Source organism: Telmatherina bonti (genome assembly GCF_933228915.1).
Source record: "Telmatherina bonti genome assembly, chromosome: 14".
Classification (NCBI taxonomy): Eukaryota; Metazoa; Chordata; class Actinopteri; order Atheriniformes; family Telmatherinidae; genus Telmatherina; species Telmatherina bonti.
The window spans coordinates 37,275,595-37,303,577 of record NC_136612.1 but is presented as its reverse complement, the minus strand read 5'-3'; positions in this window follow the sequence as shown (position 1 = coordinate 37,303,577).

The window sequence follows — 27,983 nt, the reverse complement described above, 5'->3', positions numbered from 1 at the left end:
AGTAGTACTACTTAACAGTCTTTTACTACAGTGGTACTACTAACAGTCATTTACTACAGTAGTACTACTTAACAGTCATTTACTACAGCAGTACTACTTTACAGTCATTTACTTCAGTAGTTCTCCTAACAGTAATTTTCTACAGTAGTACAACTTAACAGTCATTTACTAAAGTAGTACTACTTAACAGTCATTTACTACAGGAGTACTACTAACAGTCATTTACTACAGTGGTACTACTTAACAGTCTTTTACTACAGTAGTACTACTTAACAGTCCTTTACTACAACAGTACTGCTTAACAGTCATTTATTACAGTTGTACTACTAACAGTCATTTTCTACAGTAGTACTCCTTACTACAGTAGTACTACTAACAGTCATTTTCTACAGTAGCACTACTTAACAGTCGTTTAATGCAGTAGAACTACTTAACAGTCATTTACTACAGCAGTACTACTTAACAGTCATTTACTACATTAGTACTACTTAACAGTCATGTACTACAGTAATACTACTAACAGTCATTTTCTACAGTAGTACTACTAACAATCATTTACTACATTAGTACTACTTAACAGTCATTTACTACAGTAGTACTACCTAACAGTCATTTACTACAGGAGTACTACTAACAGTCATTTACTACAGTGGTACTACTTAAAAGTCCTTTACTACAGTAGTACTACTTAACAGACATTTACTACAGTTGTACTCCTTAAGAGTCATTTACTACAGCAGTACTACTAACAGTCATTTATTACAGCATTTCTACTTAACAGGTACTTACTACAGTGGTACTACTAACAGTCATTTACTACAGTAGTACTACTTAACAGTCATTTACTAAAGCAGTACTACTTAACAGTCATTTACTACAGTAGTTCTCCTAAAAGTAATTTTCTACAGTAGTACTACTAACAATCATTTACTACAGTGGTACTACTTAACAGTCCTTTACTACATTAGTACTACTTAACAGTCATTTACTACAGTAGTACTACTAACAGTCATTTACTACAGTGGTACTACTTAAAAGTCCTTTACTACAGTAGTACTACTTAACAGTCATTTACTACAATAGTACTACGAACAGTCTTTTTCTACAGTTGTACTACTTACTACAGTAGTACTACTAACATTCATTTCCTACAGTAGTACTAACAGTCAAGTAGTACTATTAACAGTCATTTACTACAGTAGTACTACTAACAGACATTCACTACAGCAGTACTACTAACAGTCGTTTAATGCAGTAGTACTACTTAACTGTCATTTATTACAGTAGTACTGCGTAACAGTCATTTACTACAGTAGTACTACTTACAGTCATTTACTACAGTAGTACTACTAACAGACATTCACTACAGTAGTACTACTAACAATAATTTACTACATTAGTACTACTTAACAGTCATTTACTACAGTAGTACTACCTAACAGTCATTTACTACGGGAGTACTACTAACAGTCATTTACTACAGTGGTACTACTTAAAAGTCCTTTACTACAGTAGTACTACTTAACAGACATTTACTACAGTTGTACTCCTTAACAGTCATTTACTACAGCAGTACTACTAACAGTCATTTATTACAGCATTTCTACTTAACAGGTACTTACTACAGTGGTACTACTAACAGTCATTTACTACAGTAGTACTACTTAACAGTCATTTACTACAGCAGTACTACTTAACAGTCATTTACTACAGTAGTTCTCCTAAAAGTAATTTTCTACAGTAGTACTACTAACAATCATTTACTACAGTGGTACTACTTAACAGTCCATTACTACATTAGTACTACTTAACAGTCATTTACTACAGTAGTACTACTAACAGTCATTTACTACAGTGGTACTACTTAAAAGTCCTTTACTACAGTAGTACTACTTAACAGTCATTTACTACAGTAGTACTACGAACAGTCTTTTTCTACAGTTGTACGACTTACTACAGTAGTACTACTAACATTCATTTCCTACAGTAGTACTAACAGTCAAGTAGTACTATTAACAGTCATTTACTACAGTAGTACTACTAACAGACATTCACTACAGCAGTACTACTAACAGCCATTTTCTACAGTAGTACTACTTAACTGTCATTTACTACAGTAGTACTGCGTAACAGTCATTTACTACAGTAGTACTACTTACAGTCATTTACTACAGTAGTACTACTAACAGACATTCACTACAGCAGTACTACTAACAGCCATTTTCTACAGTAGTACTACTTAACTGTCATTTACTACAGTAGTACTTCTTAACAGTCATTTACTACAGTTGTACTCCTTAACAGTCATTTACTACACTAGTACTACTTAAAGGTCATTTACTACAGTAGTACTACTAACAGTCATTTACTAGAGTAGTACTACTTAACAGTCATTTACTACAGTAGTACTACTAACAGTCATTGACTACAGTAGTACTACTAAGAGTCATTTACTACAGTAGTACTTCTTAAGTCATTTACTACAGTAGTAATACTTAACAGTCATTTACTACAGTAGTACTACTAACAGACATTTACTACAGCAGTACTACTAACAGCCATTTTCTACAGTAGCACTATTTAACAGTCATTTACTACAGTAGTACTACTCACAGTCGTTTACTACAGTAGGACTAACAGTCATTTACTACAGTAGTACTACTAACAGTCTTTTACTACAGTAGTACTACTAACAGTCATTTTCTACAGTAGCAGTACTTAACAGTCATTTACTACAGTAGTCTTACTTAACAGTCATTTACTACAGTAGTCTTACTTAACAGTCATTTACTACAGTAGTACAACTTAACAGTCATTTACTACAGTAGTACTACTTAACACTCATTTAATACAATAGTACTTAGTCATTTACTACAGTAGTACTAACAGTCATTTTCTACAGTAGCACAACCACAGTCAATTATTACAGTAGTACTACTTAACAGTCATTTTCTACAGTAGTACTACTAACAGTCATACTACAGTTATAATACTTAACAGTCATTTACTACAGTAGTACTTCTTAACAGTCATTTACTACAGTTGTACTCCTTAACAGTCATTTACTACACTAGTACTACTTAACAGTCATTTACTACAGTAGTACTATTTAACAGTCATTTACTACAGTAGCACCTCTTAACAGTCATTGACTACAGTAGTACTACTAGGAGTCATTTACTACAGTAGTACTACTTAACACTCATTTACTACAGTAGTACTACTTAACAGTTATTTACTACAGTAGTACTACTAACAGTCATTTTCTACAGTAGTACTACTTAACAGTCTTTTTCTACAGTAGTACTACTTAACGGTCATTTACTGCAGTAGTACTACTTAACAGACATTTACTAAAATTGTACTCCTTAACAGTTATTTACTACAGTAGTACTACTAAAAGTCATTTATTACAGTATTTCTACATAACAATTACTTACTACAGTGGTACTACTAACAGTCATTTACTAAAGTAGTACTACTTAACATTCATTGACTACAGCAGTACTACTTTACAGTCATTTACTACAGTAGTTCTCCTAACAGTAATTTTCTACAGTAGTACAACTTAACAGTCATTTACTACAGTAGTACTACTTAACAGTCATTCACTACAGGAGTACTACTAACAGTCATTTACTACAGTGGTACTACTTAACAGTCTTTTACTACAGTAGTACTACTTAACAGTCCTTTACTACAGTAGTACTGCTAAACAGTCATTTACTACAGTCGTACTACTAACAGTCATTTTCTACAGTAGTACTACTTAACAGTCATTTCCTACAGTAGTATTAACAGTCAAGTAGTACTACTAACAGTCATTTACTACTGTAGTACATACAGTCATTGACTACAGTAGTTCTCCTAACAGTAATTTTCTACAGTAGTACAACTTAACAGTCATTTACTAAAGTAGTACTACTTAACAGTCATTTACTACAGGAGTACTACTAACAGTCATTTACTACAGTGGTACTACTTAACAGTCATTTACTACAGTAGTACTACTTAAAAGTCATTTACTACAGTAGTACTGCGTAACAGTCATTTACTACCGTAGTACTACTAACAGTCATTTACTACACTAGTACTACTAACAGTCATTTACTACAGTAGTACTACTAACAGCCATTTACTGCAGTTGCACTACTTAACAATCATTTACTACAGTAGTACGAACAGTCATTTTCTACAGTAGCAGTACTTAACAGTCATTTACTACAGTAGTATTACTTAACAGTCATTTACTACAGTAGTACAACTTAACAGTCATTTACTACAGTAGTACTGCGTAACAGTCATTTATTACAGTAGTACTACTTACAGTCGTTTACTACAGTAGTACTTACAGTCATTTACTACCGTAGTACTACTAACAGTCATTTACTACAGTAGTACTACTAACAGCCATTTACTACAGTTGCACTACTTAACAGTCATTTACTACAGTAGTACTTACAGTCATTTACTACAGTAGTACTAACAGTCATTTTCTACAGTAGCAGTACTTAACAGTCATTTACTACAGTAGTATGACTTAACAGTCATTTACTACAGTAGTACAACTTAACAGTCATTTACTACAGTAGTACTACTAACAGTCATTTACTACAGTAGTACTACTTAACAGTCATTTACTACAGTAGTATTAATTAACAGTCATTTACTACAGTAGTACAACTTAACAGTCATTTACTACAGTAGTACTTACAGTCATTTACTACAGTAGCACTAACAGTCATTTTCAATAGTAGTACTACTTAACAGGCATTTACTACAGTAGTACTTCTTAACAGTCATTTACTACAGTTGTACTCCTTAACAGTCATTTACTACACTAGTACTACTTAAATGTCATTTACTACAGTAGTACTACTAACAGTCATTTACTAGAGTAGTATTACTTAACAGTCATTTACTACAGTAGTACTACTAACAGTCATTGACTACAGTAGTACTGCTAACAGTCATTTACTAGAGTAGTATTACTTAACAGTCATTTACTACAGTAGTACTACTAACAGTCATTGACTACAGTAGTACTACTAAGAGTCATTTACTACAGTAGTACTACTTAAGTCATTTACTACAGTAGTACTACTTAACAGTCATTTACTACAGTAGTACTACTAACAGACATTTACTACAGCAGTACTACTAACAGCCATTTTCTACAGTAGCACTACTTAACAGTCATTTACTACAGTAGTACTACTCACAGTCGTTTACTACAGTAGGACTAACAGTCATTTACTACAGTAATACAACTTAACAGTCATTTACTACAGTAGTACTACTTAACAGTCATTTAATACAGTAGTACTTAGTCAATTATTACAGTAGTACTACTTAACAGTCATTTTCTACAGTAGTACTACTAACAGTCATACTACAGTTATAATACTTAACAGTCATTTACTACAATAGTACTTCTTAACAGTCATTTACTACAGTTGTACTCCTTAAAAGTCATTTACTACACTAGTACTACTTAACATTCATTTACTACAGTAGTACTATTAACAGTCCTTTACTACAGTAGTACTGCTAAACAGTCATTTACTACAGTAGTACTACTAACAGTCATTTTCTACAGTAGTACTACTTAACATTCATTTCCTACAGTAGTACTAACAGTCAAGTAGTACTACTAACAGTCATTTACTACTGTAGTACAAACAGTCATTGACTACAGTAGTACTACTAACAGACATTTACTACAGTAGTACTACTTAACAGTCATTTACTACAGTAGTATTACTTAACAGTCATTTACTACAGTAGTACAACTTAACAGTCATTTACTACAGTAGTACTGCGTAACAGTCATTTATTACAGTAGTACTACTTACAGTCGTTTACTACAGTAGTACTTACAGTCATTTACTACCGTAGTACTACTAACAGTCATTTACTACAGTAGTACTACTAACAGCCATTTACTACAGTTGCACTACTTAACAGTCATTTACTACAGTAGTACTTACAGTCATTTACTACAGTAGTACTAACAGTCATTTTCTACAGTAGCAGTACTTAACAGTCATTTACTACAGTAGTATGACTTAACAGTCATTTACTACAGTAGTACAACTTAACAGTCATTTACTACAGTAGTACTACTAACAGTCATTTACTACAGTAGTACTACTTAACAGTCATTTACTACAGTAGTATTAATTAACAGTCATTTACTACAGTAGTACAACTTAACAGTCATTTACTACAGTAGTACTTACAGTCATTTACTACAGTAGCACTAACAGTCATTTTCAATAGTAGTACTACTTAACAGGCATTTACTACAGTAGTACTTCTTAACAGTCATTTACTACAGTTGTACTCCTTAACAGTCATTTACTACACTAGTACTACTTAAATGTCATTTACTACAGTAGTACTACTAACAGTCATTTACTAGAGTAGTATTACTTAACAGTCATTTACTACAGTAGTACTACTAACAGTCATTGACTACAGTAGTACTGCTAACAGTCATTTACTAGAGTAGTATTACTTAACAGTCATTTACTACAGTAGTACTACTAACAGTCATTGACTACAGTAGTACTACTAAGAGTCATTTACTACAGTAGTACTACTTAAGTCATTTACTACAGTAGTACTACTTAACAGTCATTTACTACAGTAGTACTACTAACAGACATTTACTACAGCAGTACTACTAACAGCCATTTTCTACAGTAGCACTACTTAACAGTCATTTACTACAGTAGTACTACTCACAGTCGTTTACTACAGTAGGACTAACAGTCATTTACTACAGTAATACAACTTAACAGTCATTTACTACAGTAGTACTACTTAACAGTCATTTAATACAGTAGTACTTAGTCAATTATTACAGTAGTACTACTTAACAGTCATTTTCTACAGTAGTACTACTAACAGTCATACTACAGTTATAATACTTAACAGTCATTTACTACAATAGTACTTCTTAACAGTCATTTACTACAGTTGTACTCCTTAAAAGTCATTTACTACACTAGTACTACTTAACATTCATTTACTACAGTAGTACTATTAACAGTCCTTTACTACAGTAGTACTGCTAAACAGTCATTTACTACAGTAGTACTACTAACAGTCATTTTCTACAGTAGTACTACTTAACATTCATTTCCTACAGTAGTACTAACAGTCAAGTAGTACTACTAACAGTCATTTACTACTGTAGTACAAACAGTCATTGACTACAGTAGTACTACTAACAGACATTTACTACAGTAGTACTACTTAACAGTCATTTACTACAGTAGTACTGCGTAACAGTCATTTACAACCGTAGTACTACTAACAGTCATTTACTACAGTAGTACTACTAACAGCCATTTCCTGCAGTTGCACTACTTAACAATCATTTACTACAGTAGTACGAACAGTCATTTTCTACAGTAGCAGTACTTAACAGTCATTTACTACAGTAGTATTACTTAACAGTCATTTACTACAGTAGTACAACTTAACAGTCATTTACTACAGTAGTACTACTTAACAGTCATTTAATACAGTATCACTTACAGTCATTTACTACAGTAGTACTAACAGTCATTTTCTACAGTAGCACAACCTAACAGTCATTTATTACAGTAGTACTACGAACAGTCATTTACTACAGTAGTACTACTTAACAGTCATTTACTACAGTAGTACTTCTTAACAGTCATTTACTACAGTTGTACTCTTTAACAGTCATTTACTACACTAGTACTACTTAAAGGTCATTGACTACAGTAGTACTATTAACAGTCATTTACTACAGGAGTACTACTAACAGACATTTACTAAAGCAGTACTACTAACAACCATTTTCTACAGTAGTACTACTTAACAGTCATTTACTACAGTAGTACTACTTAACAGTAATTTAATACAGTAGTACTTAGTCATTTACTACAGTAGTACTAACAGTCATTTTCTACAGTAGCACAACCAAACAGTCAATTATTACAGTAGTACTACTTAACAGTCATTTTCTACAGTAGTACTACTAACAGTCATACTACAGTTATAATACTTAACAGTCATTTACTACAGTAGTACTTCTTAACAGTCATTTACTACAGTTGTACTCCTTAGCAGTCATTTACTACACTAGTACTACTTAACAGTCATTTACTACAGTAGTACTACTAACAGTCATTTACTACAGTAGTACTATTTAACAGTCATTTACTACAGTAGCACCTCTTAACAGTCATTGACTACAGTAGTACTACTAGGAGTCATTTACTACAGTAGTACTACTTAACACTCATTTACTACAGTAGTACTACTTAACAGTCATTTTCTACAGTAGTACTACTTAACAGTCTTTTTCTACAGTAGTACTACTTAAGGGTCATTTACTACAGTAGTACTACTTAACAGACATTTACTAAAGTTGTACTCCTTAACAGTCATTTACTACAGTAGTACTACTAACAGTCATTTATTACAGTATTTCTACATAACAGTTACTTACTACAGTGGTACTACTAACAGTCATTTACTAAAGTAGTACTACTTAACATTCATTGACTACAGCAGTACTACTTTACAGTCAATTTACTACAGTAGTATTACTTCACAGTCATTTACTACAGTAGTACAACTTAACAGTCATTTACTACAGTAGTACTACTTAACAGTCATTTACTACAGTAGTACTTCTTAACAGTCATTTACTACAGTTGTACTCTTTAACAGTCATTTACTACACTAGTACTACTTAAAGGTCATTGACTACAGTAGTACTATTAACAGTCATTTACTACAGGAGTACTACTAACAGACATTTACTACAGTAGTACTAACAGTCATTTACTACCGTAGTACTACTAACAGTCATTTACTACAGTAGTACTACTAACAGCCATTTACTGCAGTTGCACTTCTTAACAATCATTTACTACAGTAGTACGAACAGTCATTTTCTACAGTAGCAGTACTTAACAGTCATTTACTACAGTAGTATTACTTAACAGTAATTTACTACAGTAGTACTACTAACAGTAATTTACTACAGTAGTACAACTTAACAGTCATTTACTACAGTAGTACAACTTAACAGTCATTTACTACAGTAGTACACCTTAACAGTCATTTACTACAGTAGTACTACTTAACAGTCATTTAATACAGTAGTACTTACAGTCATTTACTACAGTAGTACTAACAGACATTTTCTACAGTAGCACACCCTAACAGTCATTTATTACAGTAGTACTACTTAACAGGCATTTACTACAGTAGTACTACTAACAGTCATTTACTACAGTAGTACTACTAACAGACATTTACTACAGCAGTACTACTAACAGCCATTTTCTACAGTAGTACTGCTTAACAGTCATTTACTACAGTAGTACGACTTAACAGTCATTTACTACAGTAGTACTACTTAACAGTCATTTCATACAGTAGTACTTACAGTCATTTACTACAGTAGTACTAACAGTTATTTTCTACAGTAGCAGTACTTAACAGTCATTTACTACAGTAGTACTACTAACAGTCATTTATTACAGTAGTACTACTTAACAGTCTTTTACTACAGTAGTACTACTTAACGGTCATTTACTACAGTAGTACTACTAACAGTCATTTACTACAGTAGTACTACTTAACAGTCATTTACTACAGTAGTACTACTAACAGTCATTTACTACAGTAGTACTACTAACAGTCATTTACTACAGTAGTACTCCTTAACAGTCATTTATTACAGTAGTACTACTTAACAGTCATTTACTACAGTAGTACTACTGACAGTCATTTACTACAGTAGTACTACTTAACAGTCATTTAATACAGTAGTACTTACAGTCATTTACTACAGTAGTACTAACAGTCATTTTCTACAGTAGCACAACCTAACAGTCATTTATTACAGTAGTACTACTTAACAGTCATTTTCTACAGTAGTACCACTGACAGTCATTTACTACAGTAGTACTACTTAACAGTCATTTACTATAGTAGTACTACTTAACAGTTATATACTACAGTAGTACTACTAACAGTCATTTTCTACAGTAGTACTACTTAACAGTCTTTTACTACAGTGGTACTACTAAAAGTCATTTACTACAGTAGTACTACTTAACAGTCATTTACTACAGCAGTACTACTTTACAGTCATTTACTACAGTAGTTCTCCTAACAGTAATTTTCTACAGTAGTACAACTTAACAGTCATTTACTAAAGTAGTACTACTTAACAGTCATTTACTACAGGAGTACTACTAACAGTCATTTACTACAGTGGTACTACTTAACAGTCTTTTACTACGGTAGTACTACTTAACAGTCCTTTACTACAACAGTACTGCTTAACAGTCATTTACTACAGTTGTACTACTTAACAGTCATTTACTACAGTAGTACAACTTAACAGTCATTTACTACAGTAGTACTACTTAACAGTCATTTAATACAGTAGTACTTACAGTCATTTACTACAGTAGTACTAACAGTCATTTTCTACAGTAGCACAACCTAACAGTCATTTATTACAGTAGTACTACTTAACAGTCATTTTCTACAGTAGTACCACTGACAGTCATTTACTACAGTAGTACTACTTAACAGTCATTTACTATAGTAGTACTACTTAACAGTTATATACTACAGTAGTACTACTAACAGTCATTTTCTACAGTAGTACTACTTAACAGTCTTTTACTACAGTGGTACTACTAAAAGTCATTTACTACAGTAGTACTACTTAACAGTCATTTACTACAGCAGTACTACTTTACAGTCATTTACTACAGTAGTTCTCCTAACAGTAATTTTCTACAGTAGTACAACTTAACAGTCATTTACTAAAGTAGTACTACTTAACAGTCATTTACTACAGGAGTACTACTAACAGTCATTTACTACAGTGGTACTACTTAACAGTCTTTTACTACAGTAGTACTACTTAACAGTCCTTTACTACAACAGTACTGCTTAACAGTCATTTACTACAGTTGTACTACTAACAGTCATTTTCTACAGTAGTACTCCTTACTACAGTAGTACTACTAACAGTCATTTTCTACAGTAGCACTACTTAACAGTCGTTTAATGCAGTAGAACTACTTAACAGTCATTTACTACAGTAGTACTGCGTAACAGTCATTTACTACAGTAGTACTACTTACAGTCATTTACTACAGTAGTACTACTAACAGACATTCACTACAGTAGTACTACTAACAATCATTTACTACATTAGTACTACTTAACAGTCATTTACTACAGTAGTACTACCTAACAGTCATTTACTACGGGAGTACTACTAACAGTCATTTACTACAGTGGTACTACTTAAAAGTCCTTTACTACAGTAGTACTACTTAACAGACATTTACTACAGTTGTACTCCTTAACAGTCATTTACTACAGCAGTACTACTAACAGTCATTTATTACAGCATTTCTACTTAACAGGTACTTACTACAGTGGTACTACTAACAGTCATTTACTACAGTAGTACTACTTAACAGTCATTTACTACAGCAGTACTACTTAACAGTCATTTACTACAGTAGTTCTCCTAAAAGTAATTTTCTACAGTAGTACTACTAACAATCATTTACTACAGTGGTACTACTTAACAGTCCTTTACTACATTAGTACTACTTAACAGTCATTTACTACAGTAGTACTACTAACAGTCATTTACTACAGTGGTACTACTTAAAAGTCCTTTACTACAGTAGTACTACTTAACAGTCATTTACTACAGTAGTACTACGAACAGTCTTTTTCTACAGTTGTACGACTTACTACAGTAGTACTACTAACATTCATTTCCTACAGTAGTACTAACAGTCAAGTAGTACTATTAACAGTCATTTACTACAGTAGTACTACTAACAGACATTCACTACAGCAGTACTACTAACAGCCATTTTCTACAGTAGTACTACTTAACTGTCATTTACTACAGTAGTACTGCGTAACAGTCATTTACTACAGTAGTACTACTTACAGTCATTTACTACAGTAGTACTACTAACAGACATTCACTACAGCAGTACTACTAACAGCCATTTTCTACAGTAGTACTACTTAACTGTCATTTACTACAGTAGTACTTCTTAACAGTCATTTACTACAGTTGTACTCCTTAACAGTCATTTACTACACTAGTACTACTTAAAGGTCATTTACTACAGTAGTACTACTAACAGTCATTTACTAGAGTAGTACTACTTAACAGTCATTTACTACAGTAGTACTACTAACAGTCATTGACTACAGTAGTACTACTAAGAGTCATTTACTACAGTAGTACTTCTTAAGTCATTTACTACAGTAGTAATACTTAACAGTCATTTACTACAGTAGTACTACTAACAGACATTTACTACAGCAGTACTACTAACAGCCATTTTCTACAGTAGCACTATTTAACAGTCATTTACTACAGTAGTACTACTCACAGTCGTTTACTACAGTAGGACTAAAAGTCATTTACTACAGTAGTACTACTAACAGTCTTTTACTACAGTAGTACTACTAACAGTCATTTTCTACAGTAGCAGTACTTAACAGTCATTTACTACAGTAGTCTTACTTAACAGTCATTTACTACAGTAGTCTTACTTAACAGTCACTTACTACAGTAGTACAACTTAACAGTCATTTACTACAGTAGTACTACTTAACACTCATTTAATACAATAGTACTTAGTCATTTACTACAGTAGTACTAACAGTCATTTTCTACAGTAGCACAACCACAGTCAATTATTACAGTAGTACTACTTAACAGTCATTTTCTACAGTAGTACTACTAACAGTCATACTACAGTTATAATACTTAACAGTCATTTACTACAGTAGTACTTCTTAACAGTCATTTACTACAGTTGTACTCCTTAACAGTCATTTACTACACTAGTACTACTTAACAGTCATTTACTACAGTAGTACTATTTAACAGTCATTTACTACAGTAGCACCTCTTAACAGTCATTGACTACAGTAGTACTACTAGGAGTCATTTACTACAGTAGTACTACTTAACACTCATTTACTACAGTAGTACTACTTAACAGTTATTTACTACAGTAGTACTACTAACAGTCATTTTCTACAGTAGTACTACTTAACAGTCTTTTTCTACAGTAGTACTACTTAACGGTCATTTACTGCAGTAGTACTACTTAACAGACATTTACTAAAATTGTACTCCTTAACAGTTATTTACTACAGTAGTACTACTAAAAGTCATTTATTACAGTATTTCTACATAACAATTACTTACTACAGTGGTACTACTAACAGTCATTTACTAAAGTAGTACTACTTAACATTCATTGACTACAGCAGTACTACTTTACAGTCATTTACTACAGTAGTTCTCCTAACAGTAATTTTCTACAGTAGTACAACTTAACAGTCATTTACTACAGTAGTACTACTTAACAGTCATTCACTACAGGAGTACTACTAACAGTCATTTACTACAGTGGTACTACTTAACAGTCTTTTACTACAGTAGTACTACTTAACAGTCCTTTACTACAGTAGTACTGCTAAACAGTCATTTACTACAGTCGTACTACTAACAGTCATTTTCTACAGTAGTACTACTTAACAGTCATTTCCTACAGTAGTATTAACAGTCAAGTAGTACTACTAACAGTCATTTACTACTGTAGTACATACAGTCATTGACTACAGTAGTTCTCCTAACAGTAATTTTCTACAGCAGTACAACTTAACAGTCATTTACTAAAGTAGTACTACTTAACAGTCATTTACTACAGGAGTACTACTAACAGTCATTTACTACAGTGGTACTACTTAACAGTCATTTACTACAGTAGTACTACTTAAAAGTCATTTACTACAGTAGTACTGCGTAACAGTCATTTACTACCGTAGTACTACTAACAGTCATTTACTACACTAGTACTACTAACAGTCATTTACTACAGTAGTACTACTAACAGCCATTTACTGCAGTTGCACTACTTAACAATCATTTACTACAGTAGTACGAACAGTCATTTTCTACAGTAGCAGTACTTAACAGTCATTTACTACAGTAGTATTACTTAACAGTCATTTACTACAGTAGTACAACTTAACAGTCATTTACTACAGTAGTACTGCGTAACAGTCATTTATTACAGTAGTACTACTTACAGTCGTTTACTACAGTAGTACTTACAGTCATTTACTACCGTAGTACTACTAACAGTCATTTACTACAGTAGTACTACTAACAGCCATTTACTACAGTTGCACTACTTAACAGTCATTTACTACAGTAGTACTTACAGTCATTTACTACAGTAGTACTAACAGTCATTTTCTACAGTAGCAGTACTTAACAGTCATTTACTACAGTAGTACTGCGTAACAGTCATTTACTACAGTAGTACTACTTACAGTCATTTACTACAGTAGTACTACTAACAGTCATTTTCTACAGTAGTACTACTTAACAGTCTTTTTCTACAGTAGTACTACTTAACGGTCATTTACTGCAGTAGTACTACTTAACAGACATTTACTAAAATTGTACTCCTTAACAGTTATTTACTACAGTAGTACTACTAAAAGTCATTTATTACAGTATTTCTACATAACAATTACTTACTACAGTGGTACTACTAACAGTCATTTACTAAAGTAGTACTACTTAACATTCATTGACTACAGCAGTACTACTTTACAGTCATTTACTACAGTAGTTCTCCTAACAGTAATTTTCTACAGTAGTACAACTTAACAGTCATTTACTACAGTAGTACTACTTAACAGTCATTCACTACAGGAGTACTACTAACAGTCATTTACTACAGTGGTACTACTTAACAGTCTTTTACTACAGTAGTACTACTTAACAGTCCTTTACTACAGTAGTACTGCTAAACAGTCATTTACTACAGTCGTACTACTAACAGTCATTTTCTACAGTAGTACTACTTAACAGTCATTTCCTACAGTAGTATTAACAGTCAAGTAGTACTACTAACAGTCATTTACTACTGTAGTACATACAGTCATTGACTACAGTAGTTCTCCTAACAGTAATTTTCTACAGTAGTACAACTTAACAGTCATTTACTAAAGTAGTACTACTTAACAGTCATTTACTACAGGAGTACTACTAACAGTCATTTACTACAGTGGTACTACTTAACAGTCATTTACTACAGTAGTACTACTTAAAAGTCATTTACTACAGTAGTACTGCGTAACAGTCATTTACTACCGTAGTACTACTAACAGTCATTTACTACACTAGTACTACTAACAGTCATTTACTACAGTAGTACTACTAACAGCCATTTACTGCAGTTGCACTACTTAACAATCATTTACTACAGTAGTACGAACAGTCATTTTCTACAGTAGCAGTACTTAACAGTCATTTACTACAGTAGTATTACTTAACAGTCATTTACTACAGTAGTACAACTTAACAGTCATTTACTACAGTAGTACTGCGTAACAGTCATTTATTACAGTAGTACTACTTACAGTCGTTTACTACAGTAGTACTTACAGTCATTTACTACCGTAGTACTACTAACAGTCATTTACTACAGTAGTACTACTAACAGCCATTTACTACAGTTGCACTACTTAACAGTTATTTACTACAGTAGTACTTACAGTCATTTACTACAGTAGTACTAACAGTCATTTTCTACAGTAGCAGTACTTAACAGTCATTTACTACAGTAGTATGACTTAACAGTCATTTACTACAGTAGTACAACTTAACAGTCATTTACTACAGTAGTACTACTAACAGTCATTTACTACAGTAGTACTACTTAACAGTCATTTACTACAGTAGTATTAATTAACAGTCATTTACTACAGTAGTACAACTTAACAGTCATTTACTACAGTAGTACTTACAGTCATTTACTACAGTAGCACTAACAGTCATTTTCAATAGTAGTACTACTTAACAGGCATTTACTACAGTAGTACTTCTTAACAGTCATTTACTACAGTTGTACTCCTTAACAGTCATTTACTACACTAGTACTACTTAAATGTCATTTACTACAGTAGTACTACTAACAGTCATTTACTAGAGTAGTATTACTTAACAGTCATTTACTACAGTAGTACTACTAACAGTCATTGACTACAGTAGTACTGCTAACAGTCATTTACTAGAGTAGTATTACTTAACAGTCATTTACTACAGTAGTACTACTAACAGTCATTGACTACAGTAGTACTACTAAGAGTCATTTACTACAGTAGTACTACTTAAGTCATTTACTACAGTAGTACTACTTAACAGTCATTTACTACAGTAGTACTACTAACAGACATTTACTACAGCAGTACTACTAACAGCCATTTTCTACAGTAGCACTACTTAACAGTCATTTACTACAGTAGTACTACTCACAGTCGTTTACTACAGTAGGACTAACAGTCATTTACTACAGTAATACAACTTAACAGTCATTTACTACAGTAGTACTACTTAACAGTCATTTAATACAGTAGTACTTAGTCAATTATTACAGTAGGACTACTTAACAGTCATTTTCTACAGTAGTACTACTAACAGTCATACTACAGTTATAATACTTAACAGTCATTTACTACAATAGTACTTCTTAACAGTCATTTACTACAGTTGTACTCCTTAAAAGTCATTTACTACACTAGTACTACTTAACATTCATTTACTACAGTAGTACTATTAACAGTCCTTTACTACAGTAGTACTGCTAAACAGTCATTTACTACAGTAGTACTACTAACAGTCATTTTCTACAGTAGTACTACTTAACATTCATTTCCTACAGTAGTACTAACAGTCAAGTAGTACTACTAACAGTCATTTACTACTGTAGTACAAACAGTCATTGACTACAGTAGTACTACTAACAGACATTTACTACAGTAGTACTACTTAACAGTCATTTACTACAGTAGTATTACTTAACAGTCATTTACTACAGTAGTACAACTTAACAGTCATTTACTACAGTAGTACTGCGTAACAGTCATTTATTACAGTAGTACTACTTACAGTCGTTTACTACAGTAGTACTTACAGTCATTTACTACCGTAGTACTACTAACAGTCATTTACTACAGTAGTACTACTAACAGCCATTTACTACAGTTGCACTACTTAACAGTCATTTACTACAGTAGTACTTACAGTCATTTACTACAGTAGTACTAACAGTCATTTTCTACAGTAGCAGTACTTAACAGTCATTTACTACAGTAGTATGACTTAACAGTCATTTACTACAGTAGTACAACTTAACAGTCATTTACTACAGTAGTACTACTAACAGTCATTTACTACAGTAGTACTACTTAACAGTCATTTACTACAGTAGTATTAATTAACAGTCATTTACTACAGTAGTACAACTTAACAGTCATTTACTACAGTAGTACTTACAGTCATTTACTACAGTAGCACTAACAGTCATTTTCAATAGTAGTACTACTTAACAGGCATTTACTACAGTAGTACTTCTTAACAGTCATTTACTACAGTTGTACTCCTTAACAGTCATTTACTACACTAGTACTACTTAAATGTCATTTACTACAGTAGTACTACTAACAGTCATTTACTAGAGTAGTATTACTTAACAGTCATTTACTACAGTAGTACTACTAACAGTCATTGACTACAGTAGTACTGCTAACAGTCATTTACTAGAGTAGTATTACTTAACAGTCATTTACTACAGTAGTACTACTAACAGTCATTGACTACAGTAGTACTACTAAGAGTCATTTACTACAGTAGTACTACTTAAGTCATTTACTACAGTAGTACTACTTAACAGTCATTTACTACAGTAGTACTACTAACAGACATTTACTACAGCAGTACTACTAACAGCCATTTTCTACAGTAGCACTACTTAACAGTCATTTACTACAGTAGTACTACTCACAGTCGTTTACTACAGTAGGACTAACAGTCATTTACTACAGTAATACAACTTAACAGTCATTTACTACAGTAGTACTACTTAACAGTCATTTAATACAGTAGTACTTAGTCAATTATTACAGTAGTACTACTTAACAGTCATTTTCTACAGTAGTACTACTAACAGTCATACTACAGTTATAATACTTAACAGTCATTTACTACAATAGTACTTCTTAACAGTCATTTACTACAGTTGTACTCCTTAAAAGTCATTTACTACACTAGTACTACTTAACATTCATTTACTACAGTAGTACTATTAACAGTCCTTTACTACAGTAGTACTGCTAAACAGTCATTTACTACAGTAGTACTACTAACAGTCATTTTCTACAGTAGTACTACTTAACATTCATTTCCTACAGTAGTACTAACAGTCAAGTAGTACTACTAACAGTCATTTACTACTGTAGTACAAACAGTCATTGACTACAGTAGTACTACTAACAGACATTTACTACAGTAGTACTACTTAACAGTCATTTACTACAGTAGTACTGCGTAACAGTCATTTACAACCGTAGTACTACTAACAGTCATTTACTACAGTAGTACTACTAACAGCCATTTCCTGCAGTTGCACTACTTAACAATCATTTACTACAGTAGTACGAACAGTCATTTTCTACAGTAGCAGTACTTAACAGTCATTTACTACAGTAGTATTACTTAACAGTCATTTACTACAGTAGTACAACTTAACAGTCATTTACTACAGTAGTACTACTTAACAGTCATTTAATACAGTATCACTTACAGTCATTTACTACAGTAGTACTAACAGTCATTTTCTACAGTAGCACAACCTAACAGTCATTTATTACAGTAGTACTACGAACAGTCATTTACTACAGTAGTACTACTTAACAGTCATTTACTACAGTAGTACTTCTTAACAGTCATTTACTACAGTTGTACTCTTTAACAGTCATTTACTACACTAGTACTACTTAAAGGTCATTGACTACAGTAGTACTATTAACAGTCATTTACTACAGGAGTACTACTAACAGACATTTACTAAAGCAGTACTACTAACAACCATTTTCTACAGTAGTACTACTTAACAGTCATTTACTACAGTAGTACTACTTAACAGTAATTTAATACAGTAGTACTTAGTCATTTACTACAGTAGTACTAACAGTCATTTTCTACAGTAGCACAACCAAACAGTCAATTATTACAGTAGTACTACTTAACAGTCATTTTCTACAGTAGTACTACTAACAGTCATACTACAGTTATAATACTTAACAGTCATTTACTACAGTAGTACTTCTTAACAGTCATTTACTACAGTTGTACTCCTTAGCAGTCATTTACTACACTAGTACTACTTAACAGTCATTTACTACAGTAGTACTACTAACAGTCATTTACTACAGTAGTACTATTTAACAGTCATTTACTACAGTAGCACCTCTTAACAGTCATTGACTACAGTAGTACTACTAGGAGTCATTTACTACAGTAGTACTACTTAACACTCATTTACTACAGTAGTACTACTTAACAGTCATTTTCTACAGTAGTACTACTTAACAGTCTTTTTCTACAGTAGTACTACTTAAGGGTCATTTACTACAGTAGTACTACTTAACAGACATTTACTAAAGTTGTACTCCTTAACAGTCATTTACTACAGTAGTACTACTAACAGTCATTTATTACAGTATTTCTACATAACAGTTACTTACTACAGTGGTACTACTAACAGTCATTTACTAAAGTAGTACTACTTAACATTCATTGACTACAGCAGTACTACTTTACAGTCAATTTACTACAGTAGTATTACTTCACAGTCATTTACTACAGTAGTACAACTTAACAGTCATTTACTACAGTAGTACTACTTAACAGTCATTTACTACAGTAGTACTTCTTAACAGTCATTTACTACAGTTGTACTCTTTAACAGTCATTTACTACACTAGTACTACTTAAAGGTCATTGACTACAGTAGTACTATTAACAGTCATTTACTACAGGGGTACTACTAACAGACATTTACTACAGTAGTACTAACAGTCATTTACTACCGTAGTACTACTAACAGTCATTTACTACAGTAGTACTACTAACAGCCATTTACTGCAGTTGCACTTCTTAACAATCATTTACTACAGTAGTACGAACAGTCATTTTCTACAGTAGCAGTACTTAACAGTCATTTACTACAGTAGTATTACTTAACAGTCATTTACTACAGTAGTACTACTAACAGTAATTTACTACAGTAGTACAACTTAACAGTCATTTACTACAGTAGTACAACTTAACAGTCATTTACTACAGTAGTACACCTTAACAGTCATTTACTACAGTAGTACTACTTAACAGTCATTTAATACAGTAGTACTTACAGTCATTTACTACAGTAGTACTAACAGACATTTTCTACAGTAGCACACCCTAACAGTCATTTATTACAGTAGTACTACTTAACAGGCATTTACTACAGTAGTACTACTAACAGTCATTTACTACAGTAGTACTACTAACAGACATTTACTACAGCAGTACTACTAACAGCCATTTTCTACAGTAGTACTGCTTAACAGTCATTTACTACAGTAGTACGACTTAACAGTCATTTACTACAGTAGTACTACTTAACAGTCATTTCATACAGTAGTACTTACAGTCATTTACTACAGTAGTACTAACAGTTATTTTCTACAGTAGCAGTACTTAACAGTCATTTACTACAGTAGTACTACTAACAGTCATTTATTACAGTAGTACTACTTAACAGTCTTTTACTACAGTAGTACTACTTAACGGTCATTTACTACAGTAGTACTACTAACAGTCATTTACTACAGTAGTACTACTTAACAGTCATTTACTACAGTAGTACTACTAACAGTCATTTACTACAGTAGTACTACTAACAGTCATTTACTACAGTAGTACTCCTTAACAGTCATTTATTACAGTAGTACTACTTAACAGTCATTTACTACAGTAGTACTACTGACAGTCATTTACTACAGTAGTACTACTTAACAGTCATTTACTACAGTGGTACTACTTAACAGTCATTTACTACAGCAATACTACTAACAGTCATTTACTACGGTAGTACTACTTAACAGTCATTTACTACAGTAGTACTACTTAACAGTCATTTACTACAGCAATACTACTAACAGTCATTTACTACAGTAGTACTACTTAACAGTCATTTACTACAGTAGTACTACTAACAGTCATTTACTACAGTAGTACTACTTAACAGTCATTTACTACAATAGTACTACTTAACAGTCATTTACTACAGTAGTACTACTTAACAGTCATTTACTACAGTAGTACTACTAACAGTCATTTACTACAGTAGTACTACTAACAGTCATTTACTACAGTAGTACTACTTAACAGTCATTTACTACAGTAGTACTACTTAACGGTCATTTACTACAGTAGTACTACTCAACAGACATTTACTAAAGTTGTACTCCTTAACAGTCATTTACAACAGTAGTACTACTAACAGTCATTTATTACAGTATTTCTACATAACAGTTACTTACTACAGTAGTACATTTTAACAGTCATTTACTACAGTAGTACTACTTAACAGTCATTTAATACAGTAGTACTTACAGTCATTTACTACAGTAGTACTAACAGTCATTTTCTACAGTAGCACAACCTAACAGTCATTTATTACAGTAGTACTACGAACAGTCATTTACTACAGCAGTACTACTTTACATTCATTTACTACAGTATTTCTCCTAACAGTAATTTTCTACAGTAGTACAACTTAACAGTCATTTACTACAGTAGTACTACTTAACAGTCATTTACTACAGGAGTACTACTAACAGTCATTTACTACAGTGGTACTACTTAACAGTCTTTTACTACAGTAGTACTACTTAACAGTACTTTACTACAGTAGTACTGCTAAACAGTCATTTACTACAGTCGTACTACTAACAGTCATTTTCTACAGTAGTACGACTTAACAGTCATTTACTACAGTAGTACTAACAGTCAAGTAGTACTACTAACAGTCATTTACTACTGTAGTACAAACAGTCATTGACTACAGTAGTACTATTAACAGTCTTTTACTACAGTAGTACTACTAACAGACATTTACTACAGTAGTACTACTAACAGTCATTCACTACAGTAGTACTACTTAACAGTCATTTACTACAGTAGTACTACTAACAGTCATTTATTACAGTAGTACGACTTAACAGTCATTTACTACAGTAGTACTACTGACAGTCATTTAGTACAGTAGTACTACTAACAGTCATTTACTACAGTAGTACTACTAACAGTCATTTACTACAGTAGTACTACTAACAGTCATTTACTATAGTAGTACTCCTAACAGTCATTTACTACAGTAGTACTACTAACAGTCATTTACTACAGTAGTACTACAAATAGTCATTTACTACAGTAGTACTACTAACAGTCATTTAGTACAGTAGTACTACTAACAGTAATTTACTACAGTAGTACTACTAACAGCCATTTACTGCAGTTGCACTACTTAACAATCATTTACTACAGTAGTACGAACAGTCATTTTCTACAGTAGCAGTACTTAACAGTCATTTACTACAGTAGTATTACTTAACAGTCATTTACTACAGTAGTACAACTTAACAGTCATTTACTACAGTAGTACTGCGTAACAGTCATTTATTACAGTAGTACTACTTACAGTCGTTTACTACAGTAGTACTTACAGTCATTTACTACCGTAGTACTACTAACAGTCATTTACTACAGTAGTACTATTTAACAGTCATTTACTACAGTAGCACCTCTTAACAGTCATTTACTACAGTAGTACTACTAGGAGTCATTTACTACAGTAGTACTACTTAACACTCATTTACTACAGTAGTACTACTTAACAGTCATTTTCTACAGTAGTACTACTTAACAGTCTTTTTCTACAGTAGTACTACTTAAGGGTCATTTACTACAGTAGTACTACTTAACAGACATTTACTAAAGTTGTACTCCTTAACAGTCATTTACTACAGTAGTACTACTAACAGTCATTTATTACAGTATTTCTACATAACAGTTACTTACTACAGTGGTACTACTAACAGTCATTTACTAAAGTAGTACTACTTAACATTCATTGACTACAGCAGTACTACTTTACAGTCAATTTACTACAGTAGTATTACTTCACAGTCATTTACTACAGTAGTACAACTTAACAGTCATTTACTACAGTAGTACTACTTAACAGTCATTTACTACAGTAGTACTTCTTAACAGTCATTTACTATAGTTGTACTCTTTAACAGTCATTTACTACACTAGTACTACTTAAAGGTCATTGATTACAGTAGTACTATTAACAGTCATTTACTACAGGAGTACTACTAACAGACATTTACTACAGTAGTACTAACAGTCATTTACTACCGTAGTACTACTAACAGTCATTTACTACAGTAGTACTACTAACAGCCATTTACTGCAGTTGCACTTGTTAACAATCATTTACTACAGTAGTACAAACAGTCATTTTCTACAGTAGCAGTACTTAACAGTCATTTACTACAGTAGTATTACTTAACAGTCATTTACTACAGTAGTACTACTAACAGTAATTTACTACAGTAGTACAACTTAACAGTCATTTACTACAGTAGTACAACTTAACAGTCATTTACTACAGTAGTACACCTTAACAGTCATTTACTACAGTAGTACTACTTAACAGTCATTTAATATAGCAGTACTTAACAGTCATTTACTACAGTAGTACTACTTAAAGGTCATTTACTACAGTAATACTAACAGTCATTTTCAATAGTAGTACTACTGACAGTCATTTACTACTGTAGTACTACTGACAGTCATTTACTACTGTAGTACTAACAGTCATTTTCTACAGTCATACTACTAACAGTCATTTACTACAGTAGTTCTTCTTAACAGTCATGTATTACAGTAGTACTCCTTAACAGTCATTTACTACACTAGTACTACTTAACACTCATTTACTACAGTAGTACTATTAACAGTCATTTACTACAGTAGTACTACTTAACAGTCATTTACTACAGTAGTACTACTTAACAGTCATTGACTACAGTAGTACTACTAAGAGTCATTTACTACAGTAGTACTGCGTAACAGTCATTTACTACAGTAGTACTTACAGTCATTTACTATAGTAGTACTAACAGTCATTTTCTACAGTAGCAGTACTTAACAGTCATTTACTACAGTAGTATTACTTAACAGTCATTTACTACAGTAGTACAACTTAACAGTCATTTACTACAGTAGTACTACTTAACAGTCATTTAATACAGTAGTACTTACAGTCATTTACTACAGTAGTACTAACAGTCATTTTCTACAGTAGCACAACCTAACAGTCATTTATTACAGTAGTACTACTTAACAGTCATTTTCTACAGTAGTACCACTGACAGTCATTTACTACAGTAGTACTACTTAACAGTCATTTACTATAGTAGTACTACTTAACAGTTATATACTACAGTAGTACTACTAACAGTCATTTTCTACAGTAGTACTACTTAACAGTCTTTTACTACAGTGGTACTACTAAAAGTCATTTACTACAGTAGTACTACTTAACAGTCATTTACTACAGCAGTACTACTTTACAGTCATTTACTACAGTAGTTCTCCTAACAGTAATTTTCTACAGTAGTACAACTTAACAGTCATTTACTAAAGTAGTACTACTTAACAGTCATTTACTACAGGAGTACTACTAACAGTCATTTACTACAGTGGTACTACTTAACAGTCTTTTACTACGGTAGTACTACTTAACAGTCCTTTACTACAACAGTACTGCTTAACAGTCATTTACTACAGTTGTACTACTTAACAGTCATTTACTACAGTAGTACAACTTAACAGTCATTTACTACAGTAGTACTACTTAACAGTCATTTAATACAGTAGTACTTACAGTCATTTACTACAGTAGTACTAACAGTCATTTTCTACAGTAGCACAACCTAACAGTCATTTATTACAGTAGTACTACTTAACAGTCATTTTCTACAGTAGTACCACTGACAGTCATTTACTACAGTAGTACTACTTAACAGTCATTTACTATAGTAGTACTACTTAACAGTTATATACTACAGTAGTACTACTAACAGTCATTTTCTACAGTAGTACTACTTAACAGTCTTTTACTACAGTGGTACTACTAAAAGTCATTTACTACAGTAGTACTACTTAACAGTCATTTACTACAGCAGTACTACTTTACAGTCATTTACTACAGTAGTTCTCCTAACAGTAATTTTCTACAGTAGTACAACTTAACAGTCATTTACTAAAGTAGTACTACTTAACAGTCATTTACTACAGGAGTACTACTAACAGTCATTTACTACAGTGGTACTACTTAACAGTCTTTTACTACAGTAGTACTACTTAACAGTCCTTTACTACAACAGTACTGCTTAACAGTCATTTACTACAGTTGTACTACTAACAGTCATTTTCTACAGTAGTACTCCTTACTACAGTAGTACTACTAACAGTCATTTTCTACAGTAGCACTACTTAACAGTCGTTTAATGCAGTAGAACTACTTAACAGTCATTTACTACAGTAGTACTGCGTAACAGTCATTTACTACAGTAGTACTACTTACAGTCATTTACTACAGTAGTACTACTAACAGACATTCACTACAGTAGTACTACTAACAATCATTTACTACATTAGTACTACTTAACAGTCATTTACTACAGTAGTACTACCTAACAGTCATTTACTACGGGAGTACTACTAACAGTCATTTACTACAGTGGTACTACTTAAAAGTCCTTTACTACAGTAGTACTACTTAACAGACATTTACTACAGTTGTACTCCTTAACAGTCATTTACTACAGCAGTACTACTAACAGTCATTTATTACAGCATTTCTACTTAACAGGTACTTACTACAGTGGTACTACTAACAGTCATTTACTACAGTAGTACTACTTAACAGTCATTTACTACAGCAGTACTACTTAACAGTCATTTACTACAGTAGTTCTCCTAAAAGTAATTTTCTACAGTAGTACTACTAACAATCATTTACTACAGTGGTACTACTTAACAGTCCTTTACTACATTAGTACTACTTAACAGTCATTTACTACAGTAGTACTACTAACAGTCATTTACTACAGTGGTACTACTTAAAAGTCCTTTACTACAGTAGTACTACTTAACAGTCATTTACTACAGTAGTACTACGAACAGTCTTTTTCTACAGTTGTACGACTTACTACAGTAGTACTACTAACATTCATTTCCTACAGTAGTACTAACAGTCAAGTAGTACTATTAACAGTCATTTACTACAGTAGTACTACTAACAGACATTCACTACAGCAGTACTACTAACAGCCATTTTCTACAGTAGTACTACTTAACTGTCATTTACTACAGTAGTACTGCGTAACAGTCATTTACTACAGTAGTACTACTTACAGTCATTTACTACAGTAGTACTACTAACAGACATTCACTACAGCAGTACTACTAACAGCCATTTTCTACAGTAGTACTACTTAACTGTCATTTACTACAGTAGTACTTCTTAACAGTCATTTACTACAGTTGTACTCCTTAACAGTCATTTACTACACTAGTACTACTTAAAGGTCATTTACTACAGTAGTACTACTAACAGTCATTTACTAGAGTAGTACTACTTAACAGTCATTTACTACAGTAGTACTACTAACAGTCATTGACTACAGTAGTACTACTAAGAGTCATTTACTACAGTAGTACTTCTTAAGTCATTTACTACAGTAGTAATACTTAACAGTCATTTACTACAGTAGTACTACTAACAGACATTTACTACAGCAGTACTACTAACAGCCATTTTCTACAGTAGCACTATTTAACAGTCATTTACTACAGTAGTACTTCTTAAGTCATTTACTACAGTAGTAATACTTAACAGTCATTTACTACAGTAGTACTACTAACAGACATTTACTACAGCAGTACTACTAACAGCCATTTTCTACAGTAGCACTATTTAACAGTCATTTACTACAGTAGTACTACTCACAGTCGTTTACTACAGTAGGACTAAAAGTCATTTACTACAGTAGTACTACTAACAGTCTTTTACTACAGTAGTACTACTAACAGTCATTTTCTACAGTAGCAGTACTTAACAGTCATTTACTACAGTAGTCTTACTTAACAGTCATTTACTACAGTAGTCTTACTTAACAGTCACTTACTACAGTAGTACAACTTAACAGTCATTTACTACAGTAGTACTACTTAACACTCATTTAATACAATAGTACTTAGTCATTTACTACAGTAGTACTAACAGTCATTTTCTACAGTAGCACAACCACAGTCAATTATTACAGTAGTACTACTTAACAGTCATTTTCTACAGTAGTACTACTAACAGTCATACTACAGTTATAATACTTAACAGTCATTTACTACAGTAGTACTTCTTAACAGTCATTTACTACAGTTGTACTCCTTAACAGTCATTTACTACACTAGTACTACTTAACAGTCATTTACTACAGTAGTACTATTTAACAGTCATTTACTACAGTAGCACCTCTTAACAGTCATTGACTACAGTAGTACTACTAGGAGTCATTTACTACAGTAGTACTACTTAACACTCATTTACTACAGTAGTACTACTTAACAGTTATTTACTACAGTAGTACTACTAACAGTCATTTTCTACAGTAGTACTACTTAACAGTCTTTTTCTACAGTAGTACTACTTAACGGTCATTTACTGCAGTAGTACTACTTAACAGACATTTACTAAAATTGTACTCCTTAACAGTTATTTACTACAGTAGTACTACTAAAAGTCATTTATTACAGTATTTCTACATAACAATTACTTACTACAGTGGTACTACTAACAGTCATTTACTAAAGTAGTACTACTTAACATTCATTGACTACAGCAGTACTACTTTACAGTCATTTACTACAGTAGTTC